Source organism: Pollicipes pollicipes, unplaced genomic scaffold, assembly GCF_011947565.3.
Source record: "Pollicipes pollicipes isolate AB1234 unplaced genomic scaffold, Ppol_2.1 Scaffold_4740;HRSCAF=5597_pilon_pilon_pilon, whole genome shotgun sequence".
Lineage (NCBI taxonomy): Eukaryota > Metazoa > Arthropoda > Thecostraca > Pollicipedomorpha > Pollicipedidae > Pollicipes > Pollicipes pollicipes.
The window spans coordinates 6,661,623-6,675,208 of NW_023596545.1; the positions used below are offsets into that span (position 1 = coordinate 6,661,623).

The window sequence follows — 13,586 nt, forward strand, 5'->3', positions numbered from 1 at the left end:
CCGGCGCCGGGTACGCCGCTGGACGGAGGCTGCTGCCGGCGCCGGGTACGCCGCTGGACAGAGGCTGCTGCTGGCGCCGGGTACGCCGTTGGACAGAAGCTGCTGCCGGCGCCGGGTACGCCGCTGGACGGAGGCTGCTATTGGCGCCGGGTACGCCGCTGGACGGAAGCTGCTACTGGCGTCGGGTACGCCGCTAGACAGAAACTGATACTGGCACCGTGTACGCCGCTGGACGGAGGCTGCTGCCGGCGCCGGGTACGCCGCTGGACAGAGGCTGCTATTGGCGCCGGGTACGCCGCTGGACGGAAGCTGCTGCCGGCGCCGGGTACGCCGCTGGACGGAGGCTGCTACTGGCGTCGGGTACGCCGCTAGACAGAAACTGATACTGGCGCCGTGTACGCCGCTGGATGGAGGCTGCTACTGGCGCCGGGTACGCCGCTGGACAGAGACTGCTGCTGGCGCCGGGTACGCCGCTGGACAGAAGCTGCTACTGGCGCCGGGTACGCCGCTGGACGGAGGCTGCTGCCGCGCCGGGTACGCCGCTGGACGGAGGCTGCTGCCGGCGCCGGGTACGCCCGCTGGACAGAGGCTGCTGCTGGCGCCGGGTACGCCGTTGGACAGAAGCTGCTGCCGGCGCCGGGTACGCCGCTGGACGGAGGCTGCTATTGGCGCCGGGTACGCCGCTGGACGGAAGCTGCTGCTGGCGTCGGGTACGCCGCTAGACAGAAACTGATACTGGCGCCGTGTACGCCGCTGGACGGAGGCTGCTGCCGGCGCCGGGTACGCCGCTGGACAGAGGCTGCTATTGGCGCCGGGTACGCCGCTGGACGGAAGCTGCTGCCGGCGCCGGGTACGCCGCTGGACGGAGGCTGCTACTGGCGTCGGGTACGCCGCTAGACAGAAACTGATACTGGCGCCGTGTACGCCGCTAAATGGAGGCTGCTACTGGCGCCGGGTATGCCATTGGACAGAAGCTGCTATTGGCGCCGGGTACGCCGCTGGACAGAAGCTGCTACTGGCGCCGGGTACGCCGCTGGACGGAGGCTACTACTGGCGCCGGGTACGCCGCTGGACAGAAGCTGGTATTGGCGCCGGGTACGCCGCCGGACGGAGGCTGCTTCTGGCGCCGGGTACGCCGCTGGACGGAGGCCGGCGCCGAGTACACACCCGGACGGAGGCCGCCACCGGCGCCGGGCACGCCGCTGGACGGAGGCCGGCGCCGGGTACGCCGCCGGACGGAGGCCGGCGCCGGTGCCGGGCACGCCGCCGGACGGAGGCTGCTACTGGCGCCGGGTACACCGCTAGACTTAGGTTGCGGCTGGGCCTGAGGCGGCGGCGGCCATGCCACGCGTCAGTGGTCATACGCGGTGGTATGCAGGTGCGCCGCTGGGAACGCAGAGTGCCGCGGCCCAGATGGAAGTGGGTTAGGTGCCTACATGGCGTGGCACGGGTCCTGGTCAGGGCACCGGGCACGTTCGTGATTGTTACAGACAGCTACTAGCTGCTCGTAATCTGCTGGCACGAATCGACAATAAGTGTTCACGAATACTTAAGTCTGCTCAGCGGTTATATAGCGGTTTGTGGCTGGATAAGTTCGTTTGACTTGAAGCATGGAAAGTAATTCACGCCATTGCATATTCCTTTGTCTCACAGATAACTAGAGCTGTCATCTAAGCCTCGTAAGACCAAGGCATGTAATGATGCAATGCGTCAAGAACAAAAGCTGTTCTATACGCGACTTTTGCATGATTGTCAGCGACAAGGCTTCAGGGCCTTGCTGTGCATCCGTCCATACCTACGGTGCAGCGCTTTTCGCATGTCGTATCTTGTATCCCGCCTGGTCGCATATCTCACGTCGTGTTCCGGCGTTGCAACGTGGTGAAAGTGATTCCCTGTTGGCAAAAAAGGAAGTTACTGAAGGCAGTAAAGAGACGAACTTACGCAAATGGACTCCTCCAAATTCAAACCCAACATGTGCCTATCATTTTTGATCTAAGTTTTGTGTATTATCACTGATTATCTTATCTAACTGTACCATAAACCTCAATCTCTTGAACAGTCGTGCTTTGCACACCGATTGTTGACGAGCTCCTGATTGCTCCATCCTCACCCCGTACCTTTGTCCTCCTCTGCTTCTCACCCTGGTACGATTGGCGGGTACCGTGGCAGTCGCGGCCGGTACGTTTTGAGAACCAGACTTGTACCGGGTCCACTGCTCGCGGTGCCCGCCCTTCCTGCACGGGTGAGAGGAAAGCGACGCCACATAGCCTCAGCAGCTGAGTGTTCCGTAAGGCCTCAATGACAGACGGTATCTTTCTCTCTAGTCTTTCCTGTAAACCTCACATTTCGTCCCCGTCCTTGTCCTATTCATATGCTGGCTCAGCCTGTCCACTACACCACCATGCTTGTCCATGCGCATTTGACGGACAGGAGAAATGCATGTGGTTTAGGGGAATCATCGGCAACCACTATGCCTACTTTGATTCTAAACTCGGCCTCTTGGTCAGTCACGCTTGGCACCTCAATGGATGACAAACAGCCACGTGCAACGGATGCGTAACGGGTGCGTAACCGTTACCATGAGAATGGCTCGCAATCCAAGCCGCATGCCGTTAGGTCACGGACCAGAATAAAGGCCGTGTGACGAGATAGCACGGTTCAAATTCTGTCCTCCATCTTTTGATGCCTGGCTGGTGTCAAACGAAGGCAATATCTCATTGCCATTGGTATTCTCTCTTTAGTTATCTTTCCAGCATGCCTCTTCTCAAGGTTTACTAGAAAATAATGTTTGAAGATGTTCTGTTAGATTTGTCAGGATTCGCAACGTAAGAGCTTTCTTGAAGAAAAAAAATCATCTGCACCATGACGGCACCAATCTGTACGTTTTTCCACTCCTATTCGGTGTCGCCACCTTCATGCAGAGCTTACTCATCCACCTTGTAGTTTGTGCAACCAGCTGAAATACAGTAATGATGGGAAGGTATCGGGGGGGGAGGGAGTTGTACCATGTCCAAGTAATATTACGGTGATTTGTTCCAAATCTGTGCAATGGATGGCAGCCTCGAATCCATCAGCTGACGCGCAACAGCTCCCTCTACCTTCCAGTGTTCTTCGGGCGGCATGCGTACACGTGCCTTGGGGTGAGCGCGACAAATAATGTTTTTGCTCATTGTTCAAACTATAGTGCCCGGTGTAAATGTGTGAATGTGAGGGCTTGCAGCATAACTAGACCAATCCAAATGCTGTACTGAGTGGTGGGGAAGTGCATCTGTCGTATATGCTGGAAGACCTTTGACGTCTGCTTCCCACGGATGTCAGGGTGGCACACATTTTCTTCCAAAATGGTGGTACATGTTGCATCAGCTGTGCATGGGGTATGTTGCATCAGTGATGCAACGTAACGTCAATATGCCATTGGCTGAGTTACTGTCAATGATTGCCTGGCATGAATGCCCTGACTTATTGTCATCCAGCAAGCAAGTCGACAGTTGCATTACCTACGTAGACCCATAATTTCAACCTGGGTAACGAAAACTGAGGTGACAGTAGTCAAACAAAACCGAGGTGACAGTGGTCAAACAAAGATGTGTCACGTTACAGTCACGACGAACACCGAACTAGCACAGCCGCGCGCATTCGGTCTATATGTCGTAACGCAGCCAGCTTGCTCGCGATGCAACTTACTCTATGACAACAATAACATAAGCACAACTTCCCCTGTCGTATGAACAATTCACCCCAGGGTAGCGCAAGAAGTCTCATTTGAAAGGAGGTCATTCAGAAAGTATTTATCAAAATCGGAATCCATGGTCTCTAGAACTTGACCGCAACATATCAAGCTGTAGGTTAAGGCTGTCGTTTGAGACAACAATGCTAGTACTATCCTCACTACTGGGGGCAAACGAGTGATCGGAGAAACAGCTAATGTTCTAATACTAATACTCTCTTCTTTTTCCTTTTCGTTGTGGCATCATCCAATTTCGATAACGGCCTGGATAAGGTCGGAAGCATCGGTAAACTCCAGCACAGTTTCGATTCCAGCAGAGCCCAGCGCAGTTTCCATTACCGGAGCAAATGCTGTTAGATGAAGCGAGAAACGACTTTCGGAAGCCGTTTCAATCGCCATTGAGTACCCACGTTCCTCTGAGCTTGATAAGCTCAGACATGTTTCAGCACGTGTGGGGTCAAATGTCATGCCTCTACGTCATGCTTGCAGTGGGCGTCATCTTAAGCCTCTGCACACATATCAGACACCGACATCTTCGCCCAGTTCAGTGTGCGGCGGGTGAAGGTGTATGCTCAGAATTCGGGCGAAATCTCTTGACGATACACCTTAATGCATGCCACTTTTATCCCAAGCATGCCTACAGGTGGAGATAGCACTTCGGGGTTTTGTATTGATAGCATAGTCAAATGCACATCACAGACACACCGCAGTGCAAAAGCCAGACAACCACATGGTTATGCGGTCTGAATGAACGCAGAAGCCGCGGTGTGATCAATGCACCGTCCAGTGCTCTTGAGCGTTGATGTTCATGTCTCACGTATTTGTGTGGTCAAGTTTCCCAGAGGAGCTGATTCACCTGTTAGAGAGATAACTGCGGACGGAGGATTCTTCACACGTGGTGACCAGGTCAATGCATTCACTATCCAATTTAGGGTGTTTGTTTGCTTCCGCAGCTGGGTTCCACTATTTACGGTACGCAAACACCGCGCCATTACCGACAAAGCGGTTTTGAACTGCTCAACTATGCTTTGGAAACCGTCGGTAATGGCGCGTGTCAGTCACGAGCGTTCTGCCGTAAAATGGCGGCCGCCTGTGCCCGCCGTCTCGCATCCGTGTCTGCCAGCTGCATATACCGCCTGTACCCGCCGTCTCGCACCCGTGTCTGCCAGCTGCATATACCGCCTGTACCCGCCGTCTCGCATCCGTGTCTGACAGCTGCATATACTGCCTATACCCGCCGTCTCGCATCCGTGTCTGACAGCTGCATATACTGCCTGTACCCGCCGTCTCGCATCCGTGTCTGACAGCTGCATATACTGCCTGTACCCGCCGTCTCGCATCGGTGTCTGACAGCTGCATATACTGCCTGTACCCGCCGTCTTGCATCCGTGTCTGCCAGCTGCATCTACCGCCTGTACCCGCCGTCTTGCATCCGTGTCTGCCAGCCGCGCTACCGCCTGTACCTGCCGTCTCGCATCCGTCTGCAGCTGCATACCCACATGCGGATGAAAACGCTGAATAATGCCAGGCGATGGTCTGCTTCTCGAAAGTCCCAATCATCTGACCTCCTGCTGACGTCACTGAGCTCGTGCAGGCTCACGGTGTATACCTCTGACGTCCCTTTTCAAGCCGGTGCATCTTCTGTTGCTATCGCAAAATTCATCCGAGGCCAGCGCAAGCAAAAACAAGCCAACATTTAAACATTAAAGGTTTTTCATGAAGAATTTACCGCTTATCGACCCGCCGAAGCACAGTGCGATATCATGTACTGTCATGAGGATCACCTGATGTTCTGGTTTGTGTTTCCTGTGACAATAAAGGCAGTTTCTATATCACATAAAAACAGTGGTGCAATGAATAGATCATGGAGCATTAAGCCATTGAGCTCACTGTTCACATCGCACAATTATTTTACCGTCATTCCAATGTTTAGGTACCGAAATTGCTCGCCAATCGCCGAAATTGACTGTACATATTTCAGTTGGTATGGCTGTTTCCAAAGCAGCAGCTGAGGTGCTGAAAAGCGGGACGCATTGCTGAAAACATCCAGGTGTTGCCAACACCGACAACTGCCGGCCGCTGGCACAGTGCCACGATTAATTGGGGTTTGGTTCATTTGCGGTTACGCATGTGATGTTTTAGTTATACGTGCAGCCGAGTAGGAGTGAAAATGTGTCGATGCATGCGTATTTATAATTCGCAATTCTTACTACAAAAGTCATTGATCTTCAACCAGAAGGTAATGGCCTTTGGTGCGCCGTTATCAAGCAACTTGGTTGCATTCAGCGCATCATATTTGTCCCGCGCCCATGAACACAACCTGTAAACTCGAACCCGCGACCATGAACACAACCTGTAACGTCGAACCCGTGACCATGAACACAACCTGTAACGTCGAACCCGCGACCATGAACACAACCTGTAACGTCGAACCCGTGACCATGAACACAACCCGTAACGTTGAACCCATGACCATGAACACAACCTGTAACGTCGAACCGTGACTATGAACACAACCTGAAAACGTCGAAATTTGGTAGTGTTACGAATGTTTGCTAGATATCGTCACTTAACGAGTGCATACTGAAGGCCCATTGTGATCTGCATACGAGCTGTCAAGGGACAGCTCCCGTATTATCATGCTTAGCGCTGACTGCCGATGCAGTGGTAGCCAAGTTCTGTAACTGTAACCCTGTCTCCGCTCATTAAGTCGTAGCCTGGTGTCACGGACGTAATCTGCCCATGTTGATTATGTTCACGGTCCCATATCTAGTGTGGCGTCCACTTCAGATTGTTCCTAGACTTTCGTCGGATGTTGTATGAATTTTGTTGCCGAGCCGACAGTTCCGTGAATCTCCCGAGCTTTCCAATTGGGCCATGCACTGCCGGGTTCGTTGACCCTATCAGCTGAGCATGGCAGTGACAGCCAATCAGAACGGGTCTATAGCGGGTCAGCTGGTCATCTCGTGCATCAACAATCCTGGAACATCTACGGGGCTTCCGGCACCATACGTTTGACATGCCGATTGCGATCGACAGATGCATAATGCCGAGTGTCTCGAGTACCTGGAATGCGTCAAACGGGACGGATGGAGATCGTAGCTCATGGTCTTTACTGGATGCATTCGTACGCGCAACACGACGCAAGCGTGACAAATACACAGCACCCCAGCACGCCTCATCATGGCAACACCAGACCACGGAAACTCAATACCACACCATTGTAAACCGCGTTGGCAGTGTTCGACGACACTTAATCAACTTGTCACTATCTGTTGTCAAGTCCATCTGTACAACCGGCGGCACAGTGCCGTACCTGACACTAAGCAACCTGGCCCACGTGCGTCCGACCGGTCCCCACAGACTGCATCTCACCCGGCCCATAGGAGCGGTGTCCGACCAGCTCCAGCTGACGTGTCTCTGATCCAGCTCAGCTGGCGTGTGTCTGGTCCAGCTCGGATGACGTGTGTCTAATCCAGCTCAGATGACGTGTCTGATCTAGCTCAGCTGTCTGATTTAGCCCAGCTGGCGTCTGTCTGATCCAGCTCAGCTGACGTGTCCAATCCAGCTCAGTTGACGTGTGTCTGTTCCAGCTCAGCTGACTTTGTTTTAATCCAGATACGCTAAGGTGTCTGATCCAGTTCAGCTGGCGTGTGTCTGATCCAGCTCAGATGACCTGTCTGATCCAGCTCAGATGACGTGTCTGATCCAGCTCAGCTGACATGTGTCTGACCCAGCCCAGCTTGCGTCTGACTGATAGCAGTCTCAACTGACGTGTGTCAGACCCAACTCAGCTGACACCTGTCTGACCAGCACCAGCTGACAGGGTGTCTGACTGGCCGCCGCTGCCACGCGCGCCTGAGCTGGCGAGCGGAGAGCCCAGACCCGGACCCGGCCAGCCGGAGCAGCGCACTGGAGCGGCCCGCCAGCCCGGCGCCGCGCCGTTCCGGTCTGGCCGGCCGCCGGTCCGCCGTGCCGCCGCCGCGCTGCTCCCCTCCGGTCACACGCAGCCCGAAGACGCCGCCGGACCATGCGGCGACTGACCGCCGCCGCCCTCCGCAGCCAGCGTGTCCGGCCCAGCGCGACAGGAGCACACGAGCCCCGTGCGTGTATTGTAACGCGGGGAGATGTGGAGCTCTCGGAGCTCCTTGTCTGCACAGCAATACAGGTCGCATGCCATCGACGTCACTCTGATAAAACCGTCACGGCGTACGACACAAATGGCGGTGATGTTGCCGGGTCGGACGCGGCCGTCTGTCACCGTCCGTTTTGTTGAGGTACTGCACGAACAGCGTGGCCACGCTTCCCGGCTGGGCAGGGTGCGTCTTGATGTAGGAGACGAACTGGCGGCGGCGCGGCTGAGCTGCGCCAGGGTCAGCTGCGCCGACACCGTGTACCGCTCCGGGGTCATGGGCAGGCTCAGCCTGTCACCCTCCACGGCCGCCTGCTGACCCGCCATGATGGCCTGCGGACAGGGGGTCGGTCAGCGGTGACCCGGTCGCCGCCACCACGCGGAGCGGAGCCGGCTCAGACTGCCACGCATGGCCGCCGAGCGCTGAGGACCGACGCGTGAACGGCGAGACATTACGGAAACCGCGCACAGCCAGCGACGGCGACCCCGGGGACGCATCATAGCGCGGAGCTACAGACCAGAGGCCGGGTCTTAGCCGCTGCGGAAGCGCTGGGCACGTCACCTTGTGACAAACCGACATGAAAACGCACAACGCTAATGCTTGCCGCAACATAATTTTAAACGGCTGATCTAGCGGTGGCCATTGCTAGGCCTGAGCGGTGCGGCAACAGCCCAGGGCCGGGGAGACTCCGCTGCGCGGGGGTGACACCGGGGCGGAGGCTGGCCGTCAGAGCACCGCGGTCTCACGTGGCTCGGCCCTCGCTCGCTGGCCGTCGGAGCACCGCGGTCTCATGTGGCTCAGCCCCCGCTCGCTGGCCGTCGGAGCACCGCGGTTTCACGTGGCTCGGCCCCCGCTCTGGCCGTCGAGCACCGCGGTCTCACGTGGCTCGCCCCCGCTCGCTGGCCGTCGGAGCACCGCGGTCTCACGTGGCTCGGCCCCCGCTCGCTGGCCGTCGGAGCACCGCGGTCTCACGTGGCTCGGCCCCCGCTCCTTGGCTCACCTTCACCACCTCTTGCGTCTGGCGGTCCAGGTCGAACAGGAAGTTGGTGGGCGCCAGCAACGGCTGCAATATCGCAAATGCAATAATGAATTGAAGCATCTTTTTCGGAACGGCCAAGTGTTAACACCAGAGTGACGGCAGTGTGGTGTTACGCACAACGCGTTACACCCACAGCACGTATGCATGCCAGGTAGTGTATCGGGAGCGCTTAAGGTATACACAAGAGGCCGACAAACGACCAACACCCCGGCCGGACCGGACCGTCTGCGGGCAGCGGCCCAACGGACGGCCAGGTACACACGCACGTTCTGTGTGGACTGGTTGGGCCGCGGCGCCGGGGCGTCCAGCAGCGCGCAGGACGTCCGCGCAGGGCGTGGGCTCGTCCGGCTGCACGGTCAGCAGCGGGCTGTCCCAGCGGTGGCGGCTGTCCGGCTCCTCGTACCGCGCCAGCAGCGCGTCAAAGCAGGCCCGGCCGTACCTGTGGCGACGCGCGGCGCGTCACCGGACGGGCCGGACGGCGGCGAGGGCGGTCCAGAGGGCAGCACTAGCCACGGGCAGGTGCGCAAGCAAGGCGGCGCGAACTTTGCATCAAGTACATCCGCAGGACAATTCAGTACTAAAAAAGTTCAGTTTGTCTGCTTATAGACTGCTTTCAAATAGCCTGCCTGGGTAGGCATCCAGGAATGGTCTGACTGGAGACTTCATACCCCTATACCCTGGATACCCCTGACACCCTTGAGCCTCTGAGCCAGACACGGACCCAGGGTTTCGCCAAATGAGGGTGCAAATTGGCTCCCGGGAACCTACGACCTGAGACATTACGCAGGGTCAAGTAGGTTGTTCTTCGCATCGAAATTAGCGATTTTTTCACCCGAAAGGGATCCCAATGTTACCTCAACAGTAGCCTATTGGCCGATCCACTAGATTTAGGCGCACAAAAAAGCTAGTAAAAAGCTCGTCCATCATTGCACTTAAATTTATCCATGCACCCACCACAAACAAGCTCAGACGCCTAGCAAAGAAGTCGCCCCCGAAGGCCTGGGAGACCACTTACACCTCGCCCGCTTGTGCGAATTCACTACCCCCTCGTTCCGGCAACGCCTCGTCCAGCTGGTCTACGCATCAGCCAGGATGACGCCAGGACAAGGCGGGGTGACGCACCTCTCCGACACGGGGCGCGCCAGGTCCCGCTGCCACGCCTCCTCGGCGCTGATGGCGCAGTGCAGGGTCATCTGCGGCGTCCGGCAGTTCTTGCTGATGCAGAACAGCTCGTATCTGTACCCCTTGATGTAGTTGAGGCCGTCCAGGATCACTATGTCATCCTTTGATATTTGCCTGAGGAGAACATGTTGGTATCATGAATGGAATAATTGTTGGGACTACTGTCCCCATCTGGTGTAATAATATGCATACAACGCTTCAGCCAGTTAACCCTCCGGTTGGCGTGAGGTGTTCTGAGCTCTGGAGAAGGACTGGATGATATTTGGCTTATGTGCGAGTCACACCCCGAATTCTCTTAATAGAACTGATGGGATTTGAATCAGGGTCTTGCAAATGAGAGTGCAGTACTCTTGTCCCTTTCAATTATCCACGTTTCATTTCATAATGCTACAGACCTCGCTAGTGGCATTACACCCAGGGCTATGTCAGCAATGGGACTGTAGGGGCTGAGTGGTAAGTGGGCTCGGCTACCACGTGAGGGTCAAGGTTCCAGTCTCAGTTGCGCCATGGTTCCTCAGCCTTAATATTGCCACTGCCGTTTCTGGCTTTCCATAACGGGTGCGCGACAGCGTGCGTTGCGTTTCCTTTCAACAAAAAAATGTCAGCTGCAGAGCATAGTTAGCCTAAAATATCAAGCTCTTACTTTAACCCAGATTTTTAATTGGGTGTATTAATGAAACAACTACGGATACATACAGAGCCCATGTTAAGCGATGTTTTTTCCTGGGTCCAGATCCCACCACTGGACATAACCCCAGGTTCAATGCAAAACTGTGTGGCATAAGTGTATGGTAATGCTTGACACAGTCTGTCCTACCCTGACCTCACCTGACCTTTGGTGTGACCTCTGCCACTGGCTCCAGGCCACCCAGTCAGTCACAAAAAGTGAACACTTAAAGTAACTCAAACACACCCTCACCACTAGATGTATTATGAGAGATGTGTCTCAAACCCACTATGCTGATGAGATGGACTGCATGATTGGCATGGAGGGTGATACACAATATTACAGATCTCACCAGACTCTGACAGCTCAGGCTGTCCCATGCTGTACACACTACCGCATCTTATAAGCTTGTGCATTAACTCCACCCTAAAAATGAGCCCATCTTCAATTCCAAGTAAAATACAGCAAGTGCAAGCAACACCATGCTTATTCCTCTTTTTGCCTGCCTTCTATCCAAAGCAATAGATGAAAAAATGTGTATTTTCCATGTTCATCAGTGAAGAATAATTGCATCATAGGTAAAGCCTTAATCCATTTCTTACCTAACAACATCACCTTTCATTGCTGCACGCACATCCTTCTCACTTGTGGTGCTGGGAAATAAGAGGAGTCATAGTTTGTATCCTTACTTACATTGTCTACCCTTAGATACCTAATAACACAACATTTTAGTCACAACATTACTGGCTGTAATGCTGCATGCAGCAAAACAACAGATATTGAAGCATGCCAAGAGCTAACCATTTTAGCCAGTATTGCAGTGTTGTGCATGCATACATAAGTCATGAAATTTATGTCTCATAATACTATGGCCCAGTCCTGTTTTGATGCTATTAAAAATCATCAAAACACAAATAGTAAAAACAACCAAAACCTACTGCCATCCTGCTCCACCAGGCCTCCAACAGAAGTTAGAATGCAAAGTGCAGTAATCAAATAAATCAGTGCCTAGTCTAAAATAACAGGAGATAATGAAATGGTAACTTGAACAGTTTGCAAAAAAACATCTGTTGCACCAAACATACATGGCAGAGCAGCAAATCATCAAAGGATGTTACTGGAGGTTTATTGATGTATGATGCATGCATGACATTGGAAGTGCAAAGAAAAAATTTGGAATGTCTAACAATCATTTGTACCTGAGGCTCCATTGGCAAACATAGACTACACCAACTTACATGAGTATGTGGAGTCCTTGGTAGAAATGTAATCATGCTCACATATGATCACAACTTTTCCCTTAAAAGACTCTTTCATATAACTCGACAAGTCCGAACACTTTGTGATTTGCCCGATGCAGGGAAGCCAGTTATTACGACGAGGGGCATTTTTACTGTTATTAACGAAACACACACATTATCTGTACGTTGATCTAAATCCGACACACCCCGCGCAGCACGCACAGGAAAACCGATGCATTGATCAGGTGCATAACAAATTCTCCCCACATCTAAACCAGCGGTAACGTAGAACAAGGCCGTAGGTGTCAAAAAGCATATAACGTGTACGAGTCGTATATGCTGTCGACGATGATGGGCCACAAAACAGAAACAGCGGTGCTTCTCTTTTGTATCGCATGCGCCATTACGACTTCTAGCAATACAGGTGCTCACCACTAAACTAAAGGCTCTCAGTCCTGCAATTTGATTGGTTCAGCTGCATGACGTTTAACCACTTTTATCGGAATGCTTTTAAAACGCTGTGTTTCTAAAAACAAAAAAATGTGAGCTTTTCTATAGTTTAAGAGCTTGCAATAAGTGACTCTCAAATGAGAGCATAGGGAAGATTTAAGCTCTATATTCACAACTAATTCATATGACATCATAAATGTGGACACATGTTCAGCACTCACAGCGATAAAAACAGCAATCAGCTTGGACTAACAGGCTTGTAAACTACCGCAGAGCACTTACTCCGCCCGATATTCATCGACCTTGTGCTTATCCGGGATGCTTCGTGAATAGAGTAGTTCCCGTGAGGTGAGGGGTCGTGGGCGGGGCGGAGTTGGCCCCTTTTGCTTCCCTGTGATCAACAGCTGGGTAGGATGGTCAAGTCGTAGTTCTGCTTTCCGTCCTTTCTGTCTTCATAGGCGCACATTAAAAACGGATGTCATTTTTGAAGAACCTGAAAAGCTTGTTTTCCCCTGGGGAGGGCGCATCAAAAAAGCGCCGCGTTCTCAATAATGTTAAGGTCGAAATTAACCCGGAGGAGTCTGGGAACTACAAGGTGAAATAGGTGATGGGGCATTCGGTAAGGTGTACAAGGTTAGTACATTGTAGGTGGAAGCAGTGAGACTGGCCATGTGGGACGTGTAACATACCCAGTGGTGGCCCGCTGGAGGGTGAATGCTGCATGGTGGCAAGCTGTGGTACCTGGTGAGAACACCATTAGAAATTTTGGTTGTTTAACTGCTGAAATATGCTTAGTTATCCAACAATCTAATCCAAATTCCCTCTGTATTATCTGCCTGGTGGTTGCTTTGTGTTTTGCAGCTGTGCCATGGGAGAGAAAGGTGTGAAGGTCATGTGCCCATTTGATAACCAGTACATATTTTGAACCCATTCCTATTTTGCATGTGGCCAATGAGGTGTGTGCAGTTATTTGCATTCTTTTGTGAGGACCTCATGCTGTTGGCCCCAAGCTGGGCTTCTCCTTTTTTATAGAATGTTGCATAAATTGGAAAAGGTTAGGCATGAAATGAAGTTGGGCAGGGTCCATTATTTCCAGGCCACAGTCTATGCTACTCAAATGAAGAGTGATTTGACACATGGGTCAACA

The 13,586-nt window shown here is 53.4% G+C and overlaps 1 long non-coding RNA gene across 1 annotated transcript; it reads right to left on the reverse strand.

Annotated features, from left to right (window-relative positions):
- Nucleotides 1–8,087: 8,087 nt before the first annotated feature.
- LOC119098492 (uncharacterized) lies at nt 8,088–9,199 on the reverse strand. Its single transcript, XR_005094246.1, has 3 exons — nt 9,166–9,199; nt 8,861–8,923; nt 8,088–8,192 (listed from the first exon to the last, which is right to left on the reverse strand). It is a non-coding gene; the product is annotated as an uncharacterized LOC119098492 (long non-coding RNA).
- Nucleotides 9,200–13,586: the final 4,387 nt, after the last annotated feature.